The following is a 15,186-nucleotide window of genomic DNA, read 5'->3' on the forward strand; positions in this document are numbered from 1 at the left end:
TGTGCATTCCTTCCTCGTGATCCCCGGGGATAAGGTTGATCAGACACATAAGAAAAGGTAGAGAATCCCAAAGGATTCTGAAGGTCTAAGAGAAGCACCTAGATGACAACGTTTATATAGATACACCAAGGGAGCCACACATCGGGGAAAGAACCAAGCCTATGCCTGCATCCAGAGAATCTACTATGCCCCAGGAATCAGACCTGCCATTGCCGCATACTATCAGGCCTGTACCGTATGCGCCACCTGCAATCCCGCCCCTACAGCAAAGGTACCCCAACAACACCTTGCCAAACCAGAATACCCATTTCAAAGGATCCAAGTGGACCACATCCAGCTACCCAAGGAGGGAAAACACGAATATGTACTTGTGGTAGTAGACATGTTCTCCGGATGGCCAGAGGCGTACCCAGTAGCTAACATGACATCAAAAACTACAGCAAAGAAATTGATCACTGAGACAGTTTGTAGATTTGGAGTACCACAAGTCATAGAGTCAGACCAGGGCCCTGCTACTTCTTCCCAAATATTCAGAGAGTTATGGAACATGTTGGGAGTAGATTTGGGCCTACACACACCATACCACCCACAGAGCTCAGGGAAGGTAGAGAGGATGAATGGTACCCTAAAGAACAAGTTACTCAAAATGACCCAGGATAGTCCCCTCCCCTGGCCAGAATTGCTCCCCATTGCTCTGTATTATGTCCGACACACTGCCCAGGCCAAGCATGGTCTCACCCCCTAGGAGATTTTGTTTGGCAAACCACCAGTTTTTCCCATAATAAGTAAGCAGGAATTGTCTGAAAGTCATGATAAGACTGTACAATATGTAATTGAATTGTCCAAGGAATTAACTAATCTGCATGCTGCAGTTGTTGCTTCTCTTCCAGAGTTATCAGGTGACATAGTCCATAACTTCCAACTAGGTGATCAAGTGTATGTGAAGAAGTATATTAGGAAAGATTGCTTTCAACCCAGATTCGAGGGACCTTACACAGTGGTCCTGGTAACGCCTACAGCGGTGAAACTTGAAGGGAAACCCACCTGGATACACGCATCACACTGCAAGGGGAAGACAAAATGAAGCTCTATATCCTTTTCTGTTTAAGTTGTTTAATAATCACAGATAACTGCCAAATTACCACTTTTTGGGTACATACCACGGCCCCGTATGAAGAGTATTTCTTTGATTTTTGTGATATCGTAGATTGTCGAGGGACAGAGGACATTAGATGGGATCCATCATACCAGTACAAGAGCGAAGCACAGTTTTATATTTGCGTAACCCGTCCCGGGAATGAGAACTGTAACTCATGGTCAGATGTAGGGTGGAACACAGGGAAAAAGTGGGGATATAGACCCCAAGAAGGGTTGGCAAGGACAGACAAACATGGCAAATCCCTCCTTGACCGGATGTCTCTGTATCCGGGGGGAGTCCCGACTAGATCATGTAAACACCCCGGCAACTGTCTTCCTTTGTTCATAAGCATTACAATGCCTTCCCCAGGAGATTTAGGAAAATATGTGCTAGGATGCCATAGGGGGACACTAAATGGGAAGCTTGGGATGTTCGAATTGCGGGACGCCAAATTGAGACCCACAGGTGCCCCAGTGAATTACGTAGCAGGAGCAGATCAAGAATTACAGAAAGAAGTAAGCGAGGTAATACCAGTTCCCGGGTTAAAATGGGAAGAAGTTTTCTCTATGGAAACTCAAGTTGTCCCAAGAAAGAACTTATGGTTAGAATGGGTAAGGTATACTGTAAAGGCACACAACATATCAGTCGGATGCATAGCTTGTGCAGGGGCAAATCCTCATCTAACCACCCACCCCTATGTGATCCCACATATAGATAAGCTGACCTGTTTGATGAAACTCTTAAAGGGCCAGAATACTTCTGACTGTTTGGAATATCTACCTTTAGTTCATGTTAAGTCTAAGGTAAGACCCCCAGGTGAAATCTGGGTTGAGCAGGGAAACTATACCTGTGTATCCTCTGACATCACTAATGCCAAAACTCCCCTGGGGGTGTTTGAAAAAGGTTTCTGCCAAGAGATTGTCACCATAGACCCAGATTTATTGTCCGACCATACTTCTTTCCTTTATGATGTCTTTTGGCTTTGTGGGAATGGTAAGCTGAGGAACCGCCTCCCCCAATCATGGAGGGGTCAATGTGCCCTAGTTAAATTAGTCCTGCCTTTCTTGATGTTACCCTGGGATCCGACTCATAAAAATGAACAGGTAAAGATAAAAAGGTCACTAAGTAACACTGATTATGGACAAGACCCTGATGTTTACATATATAGTATTGGTGTCCCAAGGGGGGTCCCAGACCGATACAAGGTTCAGGATCAGATTGCAGCCGGATTCGCATCCTTAATTCCCCAAGTGCAAATCAATAAAAATGTGGATTGGATAAATTATGTTTACTATAATGAGCAGAGGTTTGTAAATTATAGTAGGGATGCTTTCACCAGTATTGTGGAAGAACTGGGCCCCAATACTAGAATGACTTTACAAAATAGAATGACCCTAGATATGATACTCGCAGAAAAAGGTGGAGTGTGTGGAATGATAGGAGAAGACTGTTGCACTTATATCCCTCAGAATTCAGGTGCTGGTGGTAAGACACTGATAGCAATAAAGAAAATTACAGCATTGGCAACTGAGATGAAGGAAAATGCAGGGGTAGATATCTCCTGGGCAGCATGGTTTACTAACTGGGCAGGAGGGTGGAAGGCCCTCTTCCAACAGATAGGATTGGTACTACTCGGGATGTTCATCCTGGCTCTATTTCTCTTATGTTGTTGTATACCATTATACAAGAGGTTGGCCAAGAAAATTGCGAATAACAAGGTTAAAGAAGTTTTTCCGAATATCGATAAACAGTCTGTTTGTTATATGTCCATGAGGAATAGAAATCTGCCCGATTTGCCTGAGATCTCAGCTCTGTCAGAACAGCCTGATGTTCCAGTTCTGGAACACCCAAATTCTTCCCCGATAGATGACCTACCTACCATTGTGATCTCGGAATACTCAGCCCTCTCCCCAATAGTGGAAGCTTTAGTGTAAGGGAAAGAAGGAGGACTCCATGTGTCAGCAAGGCTAGTACTGGGAAATTGATCCTGGTGTCACAAGGGCACGTTGGGTCAACGACTCAGTGAAGCAATCCACTCCCCTCTCCCACCACATGGACAGCCTATAGGAAAAACGAATTGCAGTGAAGTGTAGGGAAAAGCTCAGTATTTAGGGGGGAATTGTGAGGGCCAAAGTAATGATTATATGTTTCTAATGATTATATGCTTTATGATTGTATACATGTGCCCTTTGCCCTATATTTTGTACTTTGTCTGTTGAGAAATACAGAGCTTTTCCCTTACATCAGTTTTAACCAGACATGCAACTGTCAGCGGAACTCAAGTCTTGTGATGGAAAGCAGAAGATGGAAGAACAGATGTTTGTTAAGAATAGCATCAGCATCCAGACTAGTGGTCAATTTACTGTAGACAACGGTGACTGGAAATTCCCCTGGCATAGCAACCAAGGCCTAGTTTTGAGGACCAATCAGCAAGAGCCGGGGGGCCAGACATATATGCTTAGCTATAACCAATTGTAATGATTTTAATGTATGTAACCACACCTTTTCCTATGGGTATAAGAAGCTATGTAATCAGGAAATAAACACAGTTCATCTCTCTTTTCTGTTCGGCAAGTTAAGAGCATGAACCTAAGATAAAACAGAACTTCAGTCTTCTGTCTTTTCTTATCCAAACGTGCACGCATGCTCAACTAATTTGGAGTGTCTGAGAGAAGAGTGTAAGGCGGGATTGGCCCGACCCTGACAAAGTGATGGTCAGTGTAAAATTCCAGAGTGTGGACGAGGACTTTCTAAGCAGGCACATTATGATGCCTGTAGTACTGACAATGAGGTTAGATTATCAGGGTACAGGTTTAAGATTCATGAGATGCATATAGCACACAATGACACTCTCAGCCCTGCTACATCTGAACTATATCTAACACTGTCAGCACTACTATATGCCTTCCTCCTCTGCTATAAAACCCTTATCTTAACGGCAGCTTGTAGAGTAAATCTTTGCACATGCAGTAGGAAGTGTTTGTGAGTGAGCTGGAGTTGTAATCAAGGGGGAGGGGCAGAGCTCGCATTGTACAGGCGGTCCCCTACTTAAGAACACCTGACTTACATACGACCCCTAGTTACAAACGGACCTATCGTAATTGGTAACTTACTGTACTTTAGCCTTAGGCTATGATGATCAGCCATAACAGTTATCACTGGTGTCTGTAATGAAGCTTTATTGTTAATCCTGGTTCTAATGACAATCCAACATTTTTAAAATCTAATTGTCACAGAGACCAAAAAAAAATTGGCTGGGGGTTACAATGATAAAGTATACAGTTTCGACTTACATACAAATTCAAGTTAAGAACAGACCTACAGACCCTATCTTGTATGTAACCCGGGGACTGCCTGTATTGAGCAAACAGGAGAACAATTCATGAGAAGAATCTGTCCTGCCTGACCATAAAAATCAGAGGATTTACGGTTGGATCCTGGGGCACCCAAAATTGTATACATTAGAGACAGGTTGGAATTATATTTGTGAAATGCTATATTTTTGTTAATAACAGTGAATTAGAGAATGTGTTATTTTGCCATCCCGAGTATATCTAAGAATCTTTGTGGGTCTTCGTGGGAATACCCCTTTAAAGGAAATCTACCATCAAAATGAAGCATGATAAACCAGGGATTGGCACTGTGGTAATAGTCTTATATTTGTTATCCATGACTACCTTCCTTCAAAAATCAACTTTCAAAATTATACAAATGAGCCAGAAGTGAAATGGGGTGTTACCTGAGCACCCCTGTGCTCTATCTTCATAAGCTGCAACACTGTGTAGGAGCACATCCCCCCTCAACACTTTCCCCCTCCCCCATCCCTGCCTGCTTTAATTTTAAGAACTCTTACTTCCTGACCCTAGACAATATCCTCTCACTCAGCCAAACCAGTTCATTACTCTGTACTGAAGAGATGAAACCACGTCACAACAGAGCTGTCTACAGTTGGGAATCTGTTCCTTCTGGAGTAGATAAATGCTACATCCCTGCCAATCCAAAGGGTTAGGAATCCCTGTTCATGCCAGTAGCTGCTGGGTGAGACTGATCACCTCTCTGGGGGTCTTCAGGATGGAGATCTAGTATGCAGCTGTAAATCTCTGCCTGGGAGGCAAGGGTTAATCTCATTGTCCGATTGTTTGCTCTGTATTGTGATGGTAGGAGCAAGCTGGTTGGATGAAAGAATACTTCACAAGGGGAGATTATAAAACCCCTTGTGGGTGGGAGCTTGTGGTTCTCAAGTTAAGCAAAGAACTTACCCAGGAAGTCCAGGAAGCAGAGATGTCTGTGGTATGCTGCCCTAACACGTAGCCCAAAGCAGAGCTCCACCACAAGGACTCTGCTCCAACACACCTAGCCCAGCCTGAGGCTATTTACCAGGCTGCATGCACACCTTCCTGAGGACATGAGATCCGACCAGCTACCTCCATCCAGATGAAGTTTTGTTGCTGTTATGGCTGTTCCCTGTTGCCAATAAAGAACTGCAATTTTTGCTTCATCAATGTGCCTCTAAGTGATCCCTGAAGCAGGCTGTATACCACCAAGGGCGCCCCATCCTTCATCACCAGGGATCTCTATCCACACATCAGGGTTGTCCTAGGGAGAAACCTATGCTTTCAGCCTCTCCCTCCATTTACTTGCACACACCTCCTGCTGGAGACCTGCCAGGCTCTGGACAAGGCCCGTTACAGATACTTTGCCGTGTGCTAGGCCACACTAGCTAGCCACTCTGGCATTCAGGTCCTTGGGTTCCTCCATCTACCGAAAAAGGCTAGGCCCTGGTGGGGATTTTGCATATACTGTTAAGGGGGCTGCCTTTCAAGGCAGCAAAAAGAGGCATTGTTTTAATCACTCTGCCCACTCTTTAACCAATAAACTACTTGTCGTGAAAAGGTGCATTCCACTGCACCATTCGTTACCAACTTCTATCTCCTACTTTATTCAACCCACTATCACTTAAACTGTTGAAATGGCAATTCATGTTATTAAGGAAGTCTGGATCATCACAGAAATTCTCCTGTCTCTGTTTGAACCCACAGATCTTTTTAAAGGGCATGTACCACCAGAATCAAAGACTTATGCAAATGAGCCTGAAGGGCTCCAGGCTCCATGGGTGTTAACCCCTTCACGCTCTGCGACGGAGGGTGAAGAGTGTATGAAGAGGGCTCACAGGCTGAACCCTCTTCATACAGAGATGGGCTTTGTTGCATATCGCAGCAAAGACCCATTGCTAACACCCATGGTCGGTGCTTGCACAGATCGCGGGTCGTCAACTTCTTCTTTGCCGCCGGCAAAGTCGGCGGCGGCACTGAAATTATGGCCGCCATGTTACCTCTGATTGTCGCTCCCCTGAACGTCATCGGGGACGGCGATCGGTTGCCATGACAGCCTCGGGTCTTACCGTCGCGTCTGACCCGGGGCTGCATGGCTTCTGCAGATTCGTTACAATGAGCCAGTGGCTCATTGTAACGTGTACTGTGCAGAAATTCCATATACTGCAATACAGTAGTATTGCAGTATATGGCAGGAACGATCTGACTATCTAGGGTTAAAGTACCCTAGATGGTCTAAGAAATAGTGAAAAAAAAAAGTTTAAAAAAAATATTACCGCATATACTCGAGTATAAGCCGACCCGAGTATAAGCCAAGACCCCTAATTTTACCATCAAAAACTGGGAAAGCCTATTGACTTAAGTATAAGCCGAGGGTGGGAAATGCATTGGTCACAGACCCCCCCAGTATGTAGCCAGCCTGCCCCCAGTAGTATACAGCCTTCCCCCAGTAATATACAGCACTGCCCCGAGTAGTATACAGCTTGCCTACAGTAATATACAGCCTGCCCCCAGTAGTATACAGCTTGCCCAGCATTAAAAGAAAATAATAAACTTATATACTTACCCTCCGGTGGACCCGACGTACAGAGCTGCTCCCCCAATGTCCATGCGGCTCCTCTTCTGGCTTCCACGCCCGTCTTCTGTCTTCTCTAACTTCGTTCTGGGCGCCGCCATTGTTCTCCCCCGGACACCGCCTAGTATGAGGCGAAGTTAGAGAAGACAGAAGAGAACCCGCACGGACATCGGGGGAGCAGCGCTGCACGTCGGGGCCACCGGAGGGTGAGTATATAAGTTTATTATTTTTAAAATATATTTTAAGTATATTTTTATGTATATTGACTCTTGTATAAGCCAAGGGGACGTTTTTCAGCACATTTTTTGTGCTGAAAAACTCGGCTTATACACGAGTATATACGGTAATAAAATATTAAAAGTTCAAATCCCCCCCCCCCCTTTCCCTAGAACTGATATAAAATATAATAAACAGTAAAAATCACAAACACATCAGGTATCGCTCGTCCCAAAATGCCCGATCTATCGAAATATAAAAACGGTTATTGACGGCGGTGACCTCAGAGACAAGAAATGGCGCCCAAATGTCCGAAATGCGACTTTTACACCTTTTTACATGACATAAAAAATGTAATGAAAAGTGATAAAAATGGTAGCAGTCCTCAAAATGGTAGCAATGAAAACGCTGGCTCATTTAAAAAAATGTACACATTGCACAGCTCCATACACCAAAGTATGAAAAAGTTATTAGTGTCAGAAGACGGCAAATTTTTTTTTCCTTTTTCGTACACATTCTTTAATTTTTGAAAATGTATTAAAACGCAATAAAACCAATATGAGTGAAAGTCATAAAAACTGAGCCCACAAAAACGTGACGCACATGCGTTTTTCCACATTTGTAATTTTTTTCCTGCTTCCCAGTACACGGCATGGAATAATAAATAACATCACGGGAAAGTAAAATTTGTTAAGCACAAAATAAGCCCTCACACAGTTCTGTACACAGAAAAATTAAAAAGTTATGGATTTTTGAAGGTGGAGAGCAAGAAATAAGCTAAAAATCCCTGCGTCCTTAAGGGGTTAATAAAGCCTGTCACCCCTCAGGCTCATTTGTATACAGTCGTTCATCATAGTGGTAGTTGTCCTTTAAGCCCAGCCCATACCTCTCAACTATTCTTTCCTAATTTAGCTTCTGATTTCTTATAATATATTTCTTTTCCTTCCTCAAGCCGAACTTTCAACTCAATCTTTAATGATCTTCTCTGTTAGTCCCCTCCACACTCACGAGTGTGATGCAATGAACTTGCAACGTTTGCTGCTCGGATTGCACAGCCCAAACGGCGAAAACCGGAATTGAACTAAGCATGCCAGTTCAGTTCCGGTTTGCAGCGTTCGGGCCGGGAAATCCGGACAGCACGCATTGCGAGTGTGATGCAAATTCAGTGGTAGGGGCCTTACTTTCCCGGAAAACATTCTTTTCAACATTTAGCAAACCTAAGTCTTTTGTAATCCCATGGTTTTTGGTTAAAAAAAAAACATTACTGGCTCCTCAGGTATAATAGAATTCACACAAAAAGTAATAAAACTAGACAAGACATGTTCATTTAGGGCCAGAAATATTTGGACAGTGACACAAGTTTTGTTATTTTAGCTGTTTACAAACACATGTTCAGAAATACAATTATATATATAATATGGGCTGAAAGTGCACACTCCCAGCTGCAATATGAGAGTTTACACATCCAAATCGGAGAAAGGGTTTAGAATCATAGCTCTGTAATGCATAGCCTCCTTTTTCAAGGGACCAAAAGTAATTGGACAATGGACTCTAAGGGCTGCAATTAACTCTGAAGGCGTCTCCCTCGTTAACCTGTAATCAATGAAGTAGTTAAAAGGTCTGGGGTTGATTCCAGGTGTGTGGTTTTGCATTTGGAAGCTGTTGCTGTGACCAGACAACATGCGGTCAAAGGTGAAGCAGAACATCCTGAGGCTGAAAAAAAATCAACAGTTGGGTACATTCTGAGAAAAAAGGAATTGACTGGTGAGCTTGGGAACTCAAAAAGGCCTGGGCGTCCATGGATGACAACAGTGGTGGATGATCGCCGCATACTTTCTTTGGTGAAGAAGAACTCGTTCACAACATCAACTGAAGTCCAGAACACTCTCAGTGAAGTAGGTATATCTGTCTCTAAGTCAACAGTAAAGAGAAGACTCCATGAAAGTAAATACAAAGGGTTCACATCTAGAAGCAAACCATTCATCAATTCCAAAAATAGACGGGCCAGAGTTAAATTTGCCGAAAAACACCTCAAGAAGCCAGCTCAGTTCTGGAAAAGTATTCTATGGACAGATGAGACAAAGATCAACCTGTACCAGAATGATGGGAAGAAAAAAGATTGGAGAAGAAAGGGAACGGCACATGATCCAAGGCACACCACATCCTCTGTAAAACATGGTGGAGGCAACGTGATGGCATGGGCATGCATGGCTTTCAATGGCACTGGGTCACTTGTGTTTATTGATGACATAACAGCAGACAAGAGTAGCCGGATGAATTCTGAAGTGTACCGGGATATACTTTCAGCCTAGATTTAGCCAAATGCTGCAAAGTTGATCGGACGGCGCTTCATAGTACAGATGGACAATGACCCCAAGCATACAGCCAAAGCTACCCAGGAGTTCATGAGTGCAAAAAAGTGGAACATTCTGCAATGGCCAAGTCAATCACCAGATCTTAACCCAATTGAGCTTGCATTTCACTTGCTCAAATACAGACTTAAGATGGAAAGACCCACAAACAAGCAAGACCTGAAGGCTGCGGCTGTAAAGGCCTGGCAAAGCATTAAGAAGGAGGAAACCCAGCGTTTGGTGATGTCCATGGGTTCCAGACTTAAGGCAGTGATTGCCTCCAAAGGATTCGCAACAAAATATTAAAAATAAAAATATTTTGTTTGGGTTATGTTTATTTGTCCAATGACTTTTGAGCTCCTAAAATGTGGAGTGTTTGTAAAGAAATGTGTACAATTCCTACATTTTCTTTTAGATATTTTTGTTCAACCCTTCAAATTAAATGTTACAATCTGCAGTTGAATTCTGTTGTAGAGGTTTCATATCCAATGTGGTTGGCATGCAGAGCCCAACTCGCGAAAATTGTGTCACTGTCCAAATATTTCTGGCCCTAACTGTACATATGACTTGTCTTAGCTGAAGGTCCCTCCGTGACTGATGTCAGGCTGACAGGCTGTGACCTCTGAGAAGGAGCAGGAGGTGGAGCTGTACAGGCGCACAAAGGTGGGAGCCAAGCTCTGAGGAGTGAGTAACACAGACAACGCACATGTTGAAAATTCTGTTTACCGGTAGAACCTCCATTTTGTTTAATTTCATGTTTGATGCTTAAATGGTTAGCAAGCTTAACTATTTGAATATAATTATTTCAGACTAATTATTTTTCCAATAATGGAGAATATTTTCTACAAATGGAAGGAGTCCCTATGGGGTCCCAATTTAACCCCTACATGGCAAATTTAAATATGTCATGGTGGGAGGAGGGTGTCATCTATGGTTCTGCCAACCCCTTCATGCTTGACGTGTTGTGGTATGGCAGATTCATAGACGACATCCTCATGATATGGAAAACACCCGAGAAAAGAATAGATTTATTCAGAAAATTTATAAATAACAATGAATGTCATTTAAAATTTAATGGAGAATCTGCCAAATATAAGATTTAATTTTGGCCCTGCTATTAACAGGTGATCCTCAATCAGGTACTGAGATTAATGTTAAACTATAGGCAGTGAGTTAAATTTTTGTAGGCCACTAGTTGCCATCCAAAGCACACAATTTGTTCTCTTCCTACAGGAGAAATGTGTAGGCTTAAGAGAAACTGTTCGAATAAAACAAGATTTCATGTACAATATGATAAACTCACTAATGATCTGCAACTATATGGCTAGAAATATTGATGCATAGAAAGAGCAGAAAAACATGTTGGTAATGTAACTGGGGATTCTCTCTTATCTACGGACACCAGGCAGAGGACTTCAACTGATAACAAAATAACATTTTCTATGAGCGACAATAGCGATTTTGATAAAACATGCAAAATTATTAGGAAGTGCATACCAATGTTAAACAGTGACTCTGAGATCATTATTGAGTGATGGAGTACAATGTGTATCTTGGTGGGGGAAAACCATTGGGAGTATAATATCTCAAAGTATGTATAAGGAAAAAAATGCACAATAGGATATGGTCACAGAGAGGTTTCTTCCCTTGCCATAGCACAAGATGCAAAATGTGAACATATGTGAAATATCCAACATTATACATAGTGAAAATGATTCCTCTTTTGGTATTAGATTGTTTATTGCAAAACGGAATATGCAGTATATGTTATTGAGTGTACTAGATGCTGCGTTAGATATGTAGGCAGCACCAATAGAAAAATCAAAGACCATAGTAGTGAACACATTGGGGATAAGAAAAGTACAGGGATATCTGGTGCCACAAGACATTTTATAGAAAAGTGCAACACCCTCGCCGATGCAAGGCGGAGGAGTGGTTGCGAATACGTCCCACAGAGTGTCACTGCATCACACTACATAGTCCTTATAGGACACAGGGGAACATTGCAGTGGTAAGATCCTGCCTGGCAAGGCAGGAGTTAAGTGTTTTGTCTGATGTAAGATGTGTCAGCCAATCACCTTTGTTATACTTTATCTCTGTGAGCTGAGATGTGAGCTGAGATGTAATTGGAGGAGCAGCCACCACGTTACCAGGGGAGTTACAAGACCCTGTCAGGAAACTTCTAGAAGGAGAAGCAGTTAGTTCTCTCTGAGAAGAGAGTGCAGTGTGAGGAGAGAGTTCACTCTCTCAGATTAGAGACTCTGAAGAGTCTGTGCAGCTAGCACACCAGACCAAGAGCAGGTGAGCCTAGCCCCTGCCTGAAGAGTGGAACTAATAGCTAAGAGTTAGTGAGGAAAGGGGTATCATCCTACCTTTAAGGGTGATACCTGAAGCACTCCAGGACAAGCTGAAGCTTCCTATTAGGACACAGCTACCTCCCAGCCTGCCCTCTGCATCCAGGCTGGCGATCTACCTCCTGTGGCTCCCTCCAACTGCAACTCAGCAATCCACTACTCTGTTAAAGGCACGTTGCTGCGGTTCTTGTCGGTTCCAATAAAGAACTGTAAGTTGTTTTTGTTCAACCTCTGCCTCCGTCTGGTCCCTGCTACTTCGGCTGCCATCATCACAGGCACCCTGTCCACTACACAGAGACTTATACTCTAGACACCAAAGGGTTGCCCCAGGGAGAACCGCTATAGCAGCCTTTCCCTCATCATTTCTTGCCAACACCACCCTGCTGGAGACCTGCCAGGCTGTAGGACAGGCCTCCGGTTCCCCCATACCAAGCACCGTGACACTAGCGTGCCTAGGCCGCAACCGCCAGCCACTCAGGTACTGCGGGCCCCGGCTGACTCCAGGCCCCGAGAAAAGGCTAGGCCCCGGTGGGGGATGTTGCAAAAGCATAAAAGTAACACCATTTCTCAGATTTTATGGCATTGAGGGGTGACTGGTTAAAGGCTCTGCACAAAATAGAAGCCTATTGGATCATGACTTTAAACACCAGGATACTGTTTGGTATGAACTATAAAGAGGATTTCAAAATGTTTTTTTAGAAAATACAAGTGTGAAATATGTATAATTTGGTATTTTAGCTCCACATTGATATGCTTTCTAATAAATTGCCTTCAAGATAGATGCCTTTAAGGTTCTGTGAAAGGAAAGTTATGTTGTGAACCACTTGGTCCATATGTTTTTAACAAGGCTGATTTGTAACAAGAGTAGCCATTAACCCCTTAAGGACGGAGGGTTTTTCGGCTCATTTCTCGCTCTCCAACTTCAAAAATCCATAACTTTTTCATTTTTCCGTGTATAGACCTGTGTGAGGGCTTATTTTGTGCGTAACAAATTTTACTTTCCCGTAATGTTATTTATTTTAACATGCCGTGTACTGCGAAGCTGAAAAAAAATTCCAAATGTGGAAAAATTCTTGTGGGCTCAGTTTTTACGACTTTCACTCTTCGCTCCAAATAACACACCTACTTTATTCTTTGGTTCGGTACGATCGCGGTGATACCAAATTTATATAGGTTTTATTGTGTTTTAATACATTTTCAAAAATTAAACGAATGTGTACAAAAAAGAAAAAAAAATTTTGCCATCTTCTAACGCTAATAACTTTTTCATACTTTGGCGCACGGAAATGTGTGAGGGGTCATTTTTTGCAAAATGAAGCAACGTTTTCATTGCTACCATTTTGACGTCTGTGCGACATTTTGATCATTTTTTATTTCATTTTTTATGTTATGTAAAAAGGTGTAAAAGTCGCATTTCGGACATTTGGGCGCCATTTCCCGCCTCGGAGGTCACCGCCGGCCATAACCGTTTTTATATTTTGATAGATCGGGCATTTTGGGATGCGGCGATACCTAATATGTTTGTGCTTTTTACTGTTTATTATGTTTTATATCAGTTCTAGGGAAAGGGGGGTGATTTGAACTTTTAATATTTTATTTATTTATTTTTTAAACTTTTTTTTTTCTTTTTTTTTTTCACTATCTTTTAGACCATCTAGGGTACATTAACCCTAGATGGTCAGATCGCTGCTACCATATACTGCAATACTTCTGTATTGCAATATATGGCATTTTTGCAGCACATTCATTACAATGAGCCACTGGCTCATAGTAACGAATCTGCAGCTGCCAGATAGCCTCGTGTCAAAAGAAGACACGAGGCTACTATGGCAACCGATCGCCGCCCCCCGAAGACGTTCGGGGCGTGGCGATCGAAAAAAAGATGGCGACTTTGCCGGCGGCAACGGGGGGGTTAATAGCCGCGATCGGTGCTAGCACCGACCGCGGTTATTAGCGGTGGGGGTTTTGTGCATTATGCAAAAACCCCCACCTTTGTATGAAGAGGACTCAGCCCGTGAGCCCTCTTCACACATCCCTTATACCTCTGCGCCGTAGAGCTACGGCGCAGAGCGTTAAGGGGTTAATAAGGTTTTTTTTTAAACATGTTGGTATTTGTTAGTGGACCTTTTTAACAATATTGGAATAATAAAGCAGAAACTGATTTTTAGCTACTTTTAATGCTGAACCAAAATTTCTTCATGGATTTACACAATAAATAAACACTGCTGAATGAACCAGTCACCCGCTGATATCTATATTTGGAGCACTGTAATCCTAAAATATTAAACTTTCATTCCTATAGACAATGGTACTGTACACTTTAAGAAGGCTCTGCAGGAGTAATTAACCTCCATTCTAACCCTACATAGGTGTAAAGTTTGCAGCACAGCATCCATCAAAAACCCATGTACATGATGGTTTACTGAGGCTACCAGAAAACAGATGTAAACACTGACATGCTAACAGATGGGCATGACACCAAAGGTTAATGTGGTCATTTCTCACATCAGACTTTGTGAGTGTTATGTAATCCAGTAGCACTGATCTTGTTACAAATAAAAAGCAAAAGAGAACACAGCAATGTGTAAAATGTAAATTAAATGTATCAGAATTGGATCCCCAAATAATTTGTAGACACTGATAACAGATTAAAAATAAATAATTAATACCCTTTTCCTGGACATTTCTTTTCTGGAAGGAATGAAGAGAAGCATTTTAATACTATTCTTCTTTAAGCTTTGATTGGAACAAGGTTGGGAAAGGCTGGATAAGTATATCTGTATGTAGCTAAAGTTGTACTAGTAACTAATTGTGCTGACACGGGGCAATAAAATGGCAATGATCTTATATAGACACAACACTTTTGTAACTTGTGAACCAATCTTTTCTGTAATCCTTACCCTATTCAATGCTGAACTGGTGAACAATTCCAGCTGCAGTGTTGAAACAATTACCCATGGAGGTTCTCGCAGCACAGTGGCTCTGTGGTTAGCACTACAGCCTTGTAGCACTGGGGTCCTAGGTTTAAGTCCCACGGAGATCAACATCTACAAAAAAGTTTGTATGTGCTCTTTGTGTTCACATGGTTTTCCTCTGGGTCCTCCATGTGAGCTCCATGGGGACTGGGACCGATTTGGCAACCTCTGTGCAGTGCTGTGTAATCTGTAGGTGCTATATAAATAATGAATTATTATTATTATATACTGTCCTCTCTTGCATT

The sequence above is a fragment of the Engystomops pustulosus genome, chromosome 3, assembly GCF_040894005.1.
Source record: "Engystomops pustulosus chromosome 3, aEngPut4.maternal, whole genome shotgun sequence".
NCBI lineage: Eukaryota > Metazoa > Chordata > Amphibia > Anura > Leptodactylidae > Engystomops > Engystomops pustulosus.